The following is an 8,109-nucleotide window of genomic DNA, read 5'->3' on the forward strand; positions in this document are numbered from 1 at the left end:
AACAAGGATTAAAAACTTGGAGAATCAACTAACAATGGAGAAGTTTGCTGAAGGAGAGACGACTAAAGCATTCATCACTTAGATTAAGAATCTATGCGACCAGATGGCTGGCACTGGGATACAAAGGACTAACTCGGAGCTAGCTCGGAGGTGTCTTTGGATTTGTCCAGAAAAGTTTGATGGACTAGTAACTGCCCTTAATACTTAGGTGAGACCTCCTTAAGCTTTGACTTTTGAGGAGTTTTGTGCATTATTGGTGGAGGAGGAGTTGAGGCGGTTGAAAGCGCAAGAAGGAAGCAACAATGGAGATGCTGCATTCTCTACCAATGCAAAAGGCAAAGGTGGTTCCTCTACAAAAAATGATGGTGACAAAAAGAAGAAGGATGGTAAGAAGAAGTTTCAAGGAGAGTGCTTCTACTGCAAGAAGAAAGGACATGCAATCACATATTGTCGTGTCAAGAAGGTAGATGAAAAGAATGGTACCCTTAAAAGTAAAGGGAAAGAGATAGCCAATATGGCTTAAGCAGAGTTGAAGTTATTCATGGTGACCATTGAGGAAGTGTGCTCCTCGGCACAAGAAGAATCTACCATTGAGTCATGGGTGTTGGATAGTGGGGCCTCCTGTCACATGACCAACAAGAAAGGTCTATACAATTCTATGCAGCCTCTACAAAAATCCATCACTGTGACAGTTAAAAATGATGCAAAATGCCTTGCTTCAGGCATAGGTACTATTTGTTTTGTTGCTGCAAATGGTGAAGTCAAAAAGCTTTCAAATGTCTTGTATGTTTTCAAAATTAGGAGACATCTTTTATTAGTTGTTGCCATAACTGATCTTGGTCATGAAGTGAGGTTTAAGAAGATAGGTGTAGAAATTCTCAACAGTGTTGGCAAAGTTGTTGGCAAAGGAGAAAGAAGGAAGAACATGTACGAGCTAAGTGCTCTTACAACCATTGCTAGAGTGGGCACAAGTAAGCTTTGGCATGAAAGGTTTGGACACATCGGATTTGCAGTGTTGAAGGAGATGCACAAGCAAGGTATGGTTGCTCACCTACCTACAGTTGATTGAAACAAGGAACCATGTGAAGCTTGTATGATGGTGGGCAAGCAACAGAGAAAGGCATTTCCACAGGAAAGCAAGAATAGAGCACATGCTCCTCTAGAGTTGGTGCATGTTGACTTGTGTGGTAAGATGCCTACATAGGCCTTGGGGGATCTTCTTATTTTATGTTTATTGTCAACGACTACAATAGAAAGATGTGGGTGTACTTTCTTCATGAGATAAGGCTCAAGCTTTTGGTAAGTCTAAAGAATTGCTAAAACTTATTGAGAATGAAACATGGAAAAGTGTGAAGAAATTTTTACAGATGGTGGTGGTGGAGTTTGAAGACTTTTGCAAGAGCAAAGGGATCAAGCGTCAATTGATGACACCTCCACACCTCAGCGCAGAACAGTGTTGTGGAACATAGGAATCGCACCATTGTGGAGATGGCAAGGTGCATGCTAAAGGGCAAGGGATTGCCTAACCATTTTTGGGTTGAAGCTGTCAATACTGTAGTCTACATTTTGAATCAGAGCTACATAAAGACTCTCAAGGGAAAAACACCTCATGAGGCTTACACTGGTAAGAAACCATTTGTCTCACATTTCATAATTTTTGGATGTGAATGTTATCCATATGTTCCAGATGAGAAGAGAAACAAGTTAAAACCAAAAAGCAGAAAATGTATCTTCTTGGGTTATAAAGATGAGCAGAAGGCTTACAAATTATATGACCAAGAGGCAAAGAAGATCATCGCGAGTCGTGATGTGTTGTTCAAGGAGCAGCCACATACAGTGGAGGAGGAGAAGGCAAGTTCTTCCACTTTATCATCAAGTGAAGAAGTAGTCCACTATGAACTTGTCTCGAGAGTTATCCCTATCCTTAAGGAGGAGGAAGCATCATCTTCAGATGATGAGGAAAAAGTTCACCAACTTGACATCACCCCACCAGAAAAGCCATTGCCGTGTTGGGTGAAGAAGCTCTATGACCACAATAATCCTATGCATACATCTGGTGAGGAGAAGGCAAACGACCAAGGAGGTCTCAAAAAATAGAGGAGTAAATGGGGGCTTTTTCTCACATAGTCAATATGGCCTTAATGGCTGGGATTATGAGAGAAGTAAAGGAGCCAACTAACTTAGAAGAAGCACTTGCAAATCCAACATGGAAGGCAGCTATGCAAGTCGAGTATGATAGCATAATGAAGAATGATACCTGGAATCTAGTGGATCGGCCCATCAAAGCGGAAGCTTATTGGCACCAAATGGATGTGGAAGGTAAAGTACAAGGTTGATGGTACCTTAGAAAAATACAAAGCTAGATTGGTTGCACAGGGATTTTCATAGGTTGAAGGGTTTGATTTTCAAGAGTCATTTTTTCCAACTAATAGAATGACCACTATTTGCACAATACTTACAATGGCCGCCCACAAGCAGTGGCCAATTTAACAAATGGATGTTAAGTTAGCATTCTTAAATGGTGACCTCAAGGAGGAGGTGTACGTGGCTTAGTCACAAGAGTTTGAGGCCCCCCATTCTAAGAACAAAATATATAAGCTAAAGAAGACATTGTATGGGCTGAAACAGGCCCCCGAAGCATGGTACCAATAGATAGATAAGTTCTTTTTAAACTTAAACTTCAAAAGATGTGTCTGAGATGCTAACTTGTATGTTTACAAGGATGGTAAAAAGTCTGTAGTGATCGTCCTATATGTGGATGACTTTCTTATTATAGGTGACTATGAAAATATGATCAACCAGCCTTGAAAGGCGTTGAGTTCTGAGTTTGAAATGACAGACTTGGGCTTGCTACACTATTGTTTGGGGATTGAAGTTTAGTAAAAGCCAAGAAAGATCTTCATCTTTCATAAGAAGTATGCATGGGAGATCTTGAAGGCATTTGGTATGACCAAGTGCAAGGAGATAGCTACACCTATGGAGGTGAATGCAAAGTTATATGTTGAGGATACATTAGCACTAGCAGACATCACGAGATACAAGAGGTTGTTGATCTATTTGTGTAACACTAGACCGGATATCACTTTTGATGTTGGTGTTTTGAGTAGGTTCTCAAAAAACCTCATGAGAGTCATTGGAAAGCTAAGATATGGGTGCTCAGATACTTGAAGGAAACTCTTGACTATGGTATCACATACTGTTCCGAAACTTCTCTTGTGGGGAACTGTGACTCAGATTGGGCAAGAGACAATGATTTCAAGAAGTCAGTTTCTGCTTATTGTTTCTCTTTGGGTTCATGAATTTTCTCTTGGATTAGTAAGAAGTAGTCAATAGTGGCATTATCTTCTATGGAAGCAGAGTACAAGGCAACTTGTTTTGCTACATGCAAAGCAGTATGGTTGAGAAGGGCCCTATGGCATATGGGAGTGCAGGATGAAGAACCAACTATGTTGAGATGTGACAATCAGAGTTGCATTGCCATTGCCAAAAATCCAGTGTTTGGGATTGCAGGATGAAGAACCAACTATGCTGAGACGTGACAATCAGAGTTGCATTGCCATTGCCAAAAATCTAGTGTTTCATGCGCATACCAAACATATAGAGATCCAGTATCATTATGTGCATGATTTGATCAAGGATGGGATAGTGGAATTGGTCTACTGTCCAACATAGGAGAATGGAGCGGATATCTTTACCAAAGCACTTATAAAGGATCTGCTTCAAGTTAATCTTCAGAGACTTGGCATTGGGCCGAGGAGATAGTTCACCTGCGGGTGGACATTGAGGAGATAGTTCACCTACCCAGAGATAGTTCAGGTGGACATTGAGGGGGGGTGTTAGATATGCTCAATGCCCCACCCTCATAAAGTGCCACCAATGATCCATGGTGCTCAAAGTTGTAAGGCCCCCATTATGAGGAGAAGCCATATGTGAGCTTGGATATTGGTTGAGTCCTGACTTGCGTGTCAGATGAGGTCTATGTGACCGGATGGCAAGAATGTGACCGTTGTGAGTCTAATCTTTGGGTTAGATAGAGTAGTTAAGCTAGTAGCAACTCGAGGCACATTGCATCGAGTTGCAGGGTAAGGGAGTTATTAGGGGCCCCAGCCACAGCAGTAAAGGGAAGGAATATTCCCTAGCCAACTAGTGGAGGTGAACATGGAAGGTCAACAGACACATGTGCATATGGAAGGTCAGTAGACACATGGGCACATGGAAGGTCAACAAACACATGTGCATATGGAAGGTCAATAGACACATGGGCACATGGAAGGTCAATAGACACAGGTGCATATGGAAGGTCATCCATCATGACCCCCTTCACAAGCTATAAAAGCTAAACCCCTTCACAGCCCCATCAATCATCTATCTTTCACCCAGTCAGAGTTGTTCTAGCTAGCCTTAAGCTCTTTACCTATCTTCTATCTAGATCGCTATCTAAACTTCACAGTGGACGCACACGGGTGGACATAGCCATCTTTGTATCAGTTGTTTGGAGCTAAAGAAAATTTTAATTCTCCTCTTATCTGTTGTGTACTTTTTATCTATTTCTTAGATTCTGTTTGCTGCTGTGTGTAATTTTTACAGTTTCAAGCTATTGACTTCTTCCTCAAGGCATTGCTTATCCTAAGATGCGAAAGCGCATTGTGCCTGTAGGGCAATGTGGCCCTCCCTTTTGTTCATCATACATGTCTTCTAGACTTTATTCACTTTGCCTTTCCTTTAAGGCCTCTTTTAATGCCATCATCTTCACTAGTTATTATAGTCATCTTCCTTTTTTTTTTCTAAGTTGATAGGTTGCAAAGGCATTCCTTTCTTCCTCTAGCTCCGTAAATGTGGCCTTTCTTTCTTCATTCATCTTGTCATGTTGGCTCTGAAGTTCTTTTACTAGCTCATCGTATTCTTTTGTGTTGTGCATTGTTGAGATCATTAAAGTAGTAGATACTTCAAGGCGGGGTATCTTCCCAAGAACACGGTAAGGAATGTATCTCTTTTACTATGTGATCATCAAGTAGGTCAAAGAGTTCATAACTTCTAGTAGCAAACAATGTGAATGTTGAGTCCAATCGTTGGATGCACATTACCAAGTCATCCCCCTATGTCCATGTCCATGTTGGAAGATAATTCAAGAATGGATTGTCATTGATGCAATGGCTTAAGGCCTATTGGTGGCTTTGGTTTAATTGGACTGGACAGGTTGGTACGTGGGGTTTCTACTTTGGGATTCTCGTCAATTTTGGTGAGCATGGTTTGAGAAGTTGATTAGGTTTTAATTTTGATTGACATTTTATTGTCAGATTGTGTAGTGGTGGTCACATTAGAGTTAGTAGGTGGGGTCTTCTTGATGATTGGTTAGTCTCAATAAAAACCATTAGTTTGCAATTCCCCTAGAGTGGATAGAGCTGCCCCCCAAATGGGCTAAGTTTTGCATTGGTAGGTTGCAATTGGGGTTGACCCGTAGTGGTCCAATGATCATATATTAGACTACTATAGTTAGCTCCCTCATCAATTAGTGTGTCAAAGGTGTATGCCTTTTGAGCGGTCACTACACATGTAGGCTGGTGCTACTGCTTCCTCATCCTCATCCTCTATTTCTGCGATAGCTGCAATTCTCACATTCATTGGTGGTTCCATCATTGGAGGTTCATGGAGTGGATGTGACAGAGGGTAATACTATTTTATGCAACTTTCATTGAAAAAGTCTATGCTCTCCCCCTCTAAGGTTTCGAGTTCTATATTGCATATTCTACTCATGTTACGAACCTTAAAAGGTTCTAATCCCTTGAATTTCATCTTTTGCTTATGTCCCTTAATAGAGTACATGAAGACTAGGTCTCCTTGCTCGAAGTCCATTGTTTGACGTGCTTGTCAAACCAACTCGTGTATTGTGCCTTCTCACAGATTACGACATAGATTGCAATGAGAAGAGCCTCGGAGAGGTGCTCTAGCTCTATAAAACACTTTGTTCATGCCTCCTTGCCCTCCCATCTCTCTTGGACTACTATTCTCAAGCTTGAAACAAGGTATTCTACTGGTAGAATCATTTTAGTTCTGTAGGTCAATTTGAATGGGGTCTATCGTATGGATGTTCTGTAGGCTGTCCTATATGCCCATAAAGTTGCCATGAGCTTGTTTTCCTAGTCACACTGCATGAAGCAGAGACTACCTTTGTTAGGATATTTACCAGGATCTTGCTTGTGGATTCAGCTTGACCGTTGGCTTGAGCATAATACGGTGAGGATTTTTTTTGGATTATCAAGAAGGTGGATAACAAGTGAGCAATCACTTCATTGATGAAGTGTGTGCCTTAGTCACTAACCAACTCTATGGGACAATAGAACTGTGAGATTACCTACTCCAAAAGAAACTTAGACGTGGCCCTAGCATCATTTTTGCGAGTTGCTCGAGTTTTCACCCACTTGGTGAGATAGTTTGTGGCAACAATGATGTACTTGGCTTGTGAGTACTATGCCATAGAGCTGATTCATTAGGGCCAAAAATGCTTCAAAAATGGCACTTGTAAGAAAGTGATTAAGTTGCTAATTAGTTGAGGCTTAGGAAGAATAAAACCTCTAAATTTGGTTGTCCAGATGTGATTAATGAGAGAATATTTGGTTCATTGAAGAGGTCGGCCATTAATTGCCCTCATCTTTTAATCCAGGTCAGGGGTCGCCTTTTCGGCCGTTTTTGTCTTGGAACTTGAGAGATTTTGTATTTTTGAGATTTTTGCACGAAATTCGCATTTGTTTGCTCCCGTGTTTTCTTTCTACACACTATTCTCTTTTGCCATTCTTTTTGTTGCACTTGCTTCCTATCACTGTGAGATTCTTACTCGGTTCATTTGCTAAAATGTCTAGCAACATCTCTTCAAATAACACAGGCGCAAGCACACATAAATACAAGCTAACTATTCAGCTAGATCCGATTTACACATCTTGGAGAAGTATACATCATTGAGTATTGATAGATGAGATCGAAGCCAACAGGTTGCGAACACAAGGAATGAAGCATATAGATTTGTGGGTGGACGGAAATATTTATCCTAGGGATCCTTCTACAGGTAAACCACCTCCTTTTTTCAATGTCCATGACTATATAAGATATGTTGGAGAAGGTTACAATAGGATGCTTGGCTACTGTACGAAGTTATACTCTGCATCTTACACATACATAGCTCAAATGCACAAAATGAAAAAAGCACTAGAAACTACACAAACAAATATTTTAGAGTTGACAAGTCAGATTGATGTTTTGAAAAATGTTAACAAGTCATTGCAGGATAAGCTAACACGCTTGAGAGAAACTCCAGTAGGATTTAGAGAGAGGAAGAGACCATTAAAAAATATAACCAACTTGTGTGAATGAGCAAAGAAAAGGAGACTAAATCTTACAAAGAAATATGTCTCTAACATTAGGCATCAGTATCCGAGAGAATGAGGAAAGAATCAGACTTTTGAAGGAAACCATGAATAAGAAATATATTTTAAGGATTCTTAAGTCACCCGAAAATGTGGATTTGAGAGGTCCAACTCTCAAAGAGTTAGTGAAGGACTTAAAAGGCACGGTGAAAGCAAATGAAATTGTAGAGACGTGTGATACTGTGGGTATAAGTTGGAAAGGTTATCGTGCTATCTCTGGATTATGGTTTAAAAATCTTAGATGCAATAGGGTAACTATATTTGGATTGCCATGAGCCCTTGCAGTTTCGATTGCAAGAATTGCCACCCATAAATCACAAGATTCCACATGTTTTTGGAGATTACATTCACATCGAAAGGTCTATGTCCTATGAAAAACAAAAAAAAAGGCAATTTTTGATTACAATGCATTTAACAATATATGGGTTGATCTAAAAAAGGTGCAAATTGCAATTGTTCACATGTATAGAATCACAGTAGAAGAAAGTTATGGTGTTCTAAAGTTTGCCTTGAAGTTGGATGAAGCACAGATTCAAAAGGGACAGAAGATGGAAAGAATTAGCATTTGCCTCATGAACATGGCATTGGACCATAGCAATGGTGAGGGCCAAGCTCCATTGCATAAGATCCAATCCGAGATGGAGATTTGGTGGATTGGTGCAGCCCAGGTACCAATTGAAAATCATCAAAC

The sequence above is a fragment of the Lygodium microphyllum genome, chromosome 24 (genome assembly GCF_053477565.2).
Source record: "Lygodium microphyllum isolate KBCC chromosome 24, Lygodium_microphyllum_v1.1.10, whole genome shotgun sequence".
Classification (NCBI taxonomy): Eukaryota; Viridiplantae; Streptophyta; class Polypodiopsida; order Schizaeales; family Lygodiaceae; genus Lygodium; species Lygodium microphyllum.